At 43.5% G+C, this 3,567-nt stretch overlaps 1 long non-coding RNA gene across 1 annotated transcript; it reads right to left on the bottom strand.

The window, feature by feature from the left end:
- Positions 1 to 1,201: 1,201 nt before the first annotated feature.
- LOC111822793 (uncharacterized) lies at positions 1,202 to 3,501 on the bottom strand. Its single transcript, XR_002825902.1, has 3 exons — positions 2,753 to 3,501; positions 1,861 to 2,129; positions 1,202 to 1,255 (listed from the first exon to the last, which is right to left on the bottom strand). It is a non-coding gene; the product is annotated as an uncharacterized LOC111822793 (long non-coding RNA).
- Between the last annotated feature and the right edge of the window lie 66 nt (positions 3,502 to 3,567).

The raw sequence follows: 3,567 nt of genomic DNA, 5'->3' as shown, positions 1-3,567 counted from the left end.
AGACCTATACAAAGAAAACTACAAAACACTACTGCAAGAAACCCAAAGGGATCTACATAAATGGAAAAACATACCATGCTCATGGATAGACAGACTCAACATTGTGAAAATGACAATTCTACCCAAAGTAATTTACAAATACAATGCAATCCCGATCCAAATACCAACAACATTCTTCAAAGAGATGGAAAAACTAATCATAAATTTATATGGAAAGGGAAGAAGCCCGAATAAATAAAGCACTACTGAAGAAGAAGAAGAAAGTTGGAGGACTCACACTACCTGACCTCAGAACCTACTATACAGCTACAGTATTCAAAGCAATCTGCTATTGGTACAACGACAGATACATTGACCAATGGAACAGAATTGAGAACCCAGATGTAAATCCATGTAAATGTAAATGTAAAGTAGACTGAGCTCATCATTCTGCAGACTGGGGCTCCAAGTAACCCACCCACATAACTCTGTAGTCACTGCTGCTATACATAATATAAACGACACATCAGATTTCAAAGACTTAGAACAAAAGGAAAGAATGTAAAAAAAACTCAATATTTTTTATATTGTTGAAATAATATTTTGGTTAATTTGGGTGAAATAAAATATGTTATTAAAACCAGCTGCATTTGTTCCTTTTCACTTTTTTAAGGCGGCTAATAGCAAATTTAAAACTACATATGTGCCTCACACTATATTTCTACTTGACAGCCTTGGTCTAGGGAACCCTTCCTTAGCTCATCTCCTTGCTTCCCCTCTTGCTGCTCGCTGAGACCTGTTCTCCACAAAGAATTTGAATCATCGCATTTCCCTGCCCGAAACTCCCAGGGGCTCCCTAGTGTTACCCCATAACGCGGATTGGAGCTGCCTGACACAAAAGCCAATTCTGGGTGCAGGGACCACCAAGACAGGGGTGAAGTGAGCAGCATGAGTTTTATTATGTATCAATATATAGCAGACAGAGGGGAATAGATTCCTCAAAAAAAAAAAAAAACCATCTCCCTCACTGGACATGAGCTGAAAGCTTTTATAGGCACAGGATTATGGGTCTTGGAAGTTTGTATTACTTCCCCCATTGAGGCGGTCACGTCCCAGATGAGTTAATCTTTTCTTGGAGGTTATCTGGCGACATCATGGTTTTCTTGTCCCAAGATGGGTGGTTTGTTTGGCTTGTCATTCTTAGATCATTATCACTTGTTCTCCACCCTCCAAGGAGGTAGGTTGGTAAATCTTAAACCTTTTGTAGAGACTGGAACTGGAGGGAAAAACAAGGTCATGAGACAATGTGGCGGTTAGCAGTGGGGCTAAATAATAGTGAGCCGGGCCTATTCAGCCTCTTCCAATCTCCCCTTTTATTAGAAGTTTCTCAATCTTGGGAAACAAGGTGTCACTTCTTTTCTGGCTACTTCCTGCTGGTTAGGGGCATCACTGGGGTGAGAAACCTCCCGGTATCGATTAGGGGTTATAGACGGGGGTTGAGTTAGAGTGGAAATTGGCTGCATCCTGGTGAATTAGATGACATTCATCCTCAGAGGTTGAAAAGGGGGCATCCTGACTAACCAGGGTAAAAATTTTTCTAGCCTGAGGAGTATCTGTAGTTCTTTTTGTTAAGATTCTCATAAAACAGGGAACACAAAAACTAACTAGAATAATCATTATTCTGAAGGTTCTTCTTTTGGGCTCTTCTATGGCCCACTTTACTGCACCTACTGGAGTTAGGGTTGAGACTACACACGGGAGGGTCAGAGTGTCCCTAGGTTACAGGGTCAGTGTCCCCTTTGCCTGTAGGAACACAGGCACCTCTTCTGTGCAGGTCTGCTGGAAAAAAGAAAGAAGGAAATAACATCAAAACCATCATACTGTAAGCTTCTTGAACTTGCACTTCAGGCCCTGAATTGGAGTACAAGAGTACGGTGGCTCTCTGTTGTCTGCTTCTTTCTCTTCTTTTGGTGGGGCTGTTTTCACTCTTGAGGGATGCGTGCACACAGCTACTTCTGTTAATTTCAGAGACGAGTGGGTGGTCAGGAGAACTTCAAAAAGTTCCTCTCACTGAGGGGCCAGTTGATCTCCCGGGGTTTGATTCTTCCAGGTTTTCCACAGGACTTCACCTCCGATCTCCGGGTTGGAACCTGTGGAGGGGAGTGTCAGAAGGAAAAGACAAATGAGAAGAAGCATACTGATTAACAGTGTTTATGACAGCTCTCAGAGAAAGGACCCAGTCTCTTTTCTCTACCTTGGTTATCACCTTTCTTTCTACAAGGCACCATGTGAGTAAAGGACCAGATGGGCACATTTATTATCGATATACACAGTTATGCATCTTCCTACTGCTAGTCGCAGGGCCTGCCCGAGGACTATGAGTTCAGCCTTTTGAGCTGAAGTGCGGGCAGGAAGTGGAGCTGCCTCTAAGACCTCAGCTCGTGTCACCATCACAGATCCTGCCTTGTGGCATCCTTAATATACAAAGCTACTACCATCTGTATACATTTCTATCTCTGGGTCAATCAAGGGAACCTCTGAGAGATCTGGTCTGCTAGAATAAACTTCTTCAATTATCTCTAGGCAGTCATGTACGGGGGCGTCTTCCAAAATAGGCAGCAATGTGGCAGGACTGAGAGAGGAGAGAGCCATCAGAACATTTGAGTTGTCTAACAAGATTGCCTGACATGTTCCCATCTGTCCTGCCGTGAGCCAAAAACCCCTCTTTTCCTCCAAAAGAGGCAAAACTGTGTGTGGTGTGTTTACACTTAACTTTTTCCAAGGGTAAATTTCTCGTCTTTCTGTAACAGGTCACATGTTGCAGCCACGGCTCGAAGACAAGGGGGCCATCCCTGGCCACGTTGTCCAGCTGTTTTGAAAAGTAGGCCACTGTCGCCTGGCTGGTCCCAAGGTTTGAGATAGTACCCCCACAGCAATTCCCTGTTTTAATATCAGTCCATTCAATGGCAGATAGAGGCTGAGACTCGGGGTGTAGAGGATTACAAAAGAAGGCATCTTTCAAGTCCAGTACTGAAAACCGAGCACATTAACTGGCTATAGTAACCAAGAGGGTATATGGGTTGGCACAATCGGGTGAATGTCCTCTACTACTTGGTTGACTTTCCATAGGTCTTGAACAGACCCATATTCTCTTGTCCCTGGTTTCAACACCGGTAAGATAGGGGTTTTGTATAGAAACTGGCAAAATTTTAAAAGTCCAGTTTGTATGTACCAATGCAGCAGTAGTGCGATCGCTTCCAAAGCTTCCTTGTGGAGGGGATATTGCCTCTCATTTATAACAGGTGATCTAGGTTTTAAAGTAATTTTAACCGGCGCGGCTGACGTGGCTCACCCAGGCCTTTCTGATGTCCCGACCTCTGGATTCACCTTTTGTTGAATATGGAAAGGAATGTCATTATTTCTTCTTGCAACAGTGTCACCTGCAAGGCGCATGCATTTTCAGGCGGGATCTGTAGAAAATGGAAAGGAACAACTCTGCCATCCTATTTGAGTTACTCCGAGAAGGGCGATTGTGATTGTTCCAATTATACAAGTCACAGGTAGAGAAAGAAGTATGTACTAACATTG

The sequence above is a fragment of the Trichechus manatus genome, unplaced genomic scaffold, assembly GCF_000243295.1.
Source record: "Trichechus manatus latirostris isolate Lorelei unplaced genomic scaffold, TriManLat1.0 scaffold00213, whole genome shotgun sequence".
Classification (NCBI taxonomy): domain Eukaryota; kingdom Metazoa; phylum Chordata; class Mammalia; order Sirenia; family Trichechidae; genus Trichechus; species Trichechus manatus.
Note: the sequence above shows the minus strand (reverse complement) of the source record. Positions and strands in the feature narration are given on the sequence as shown.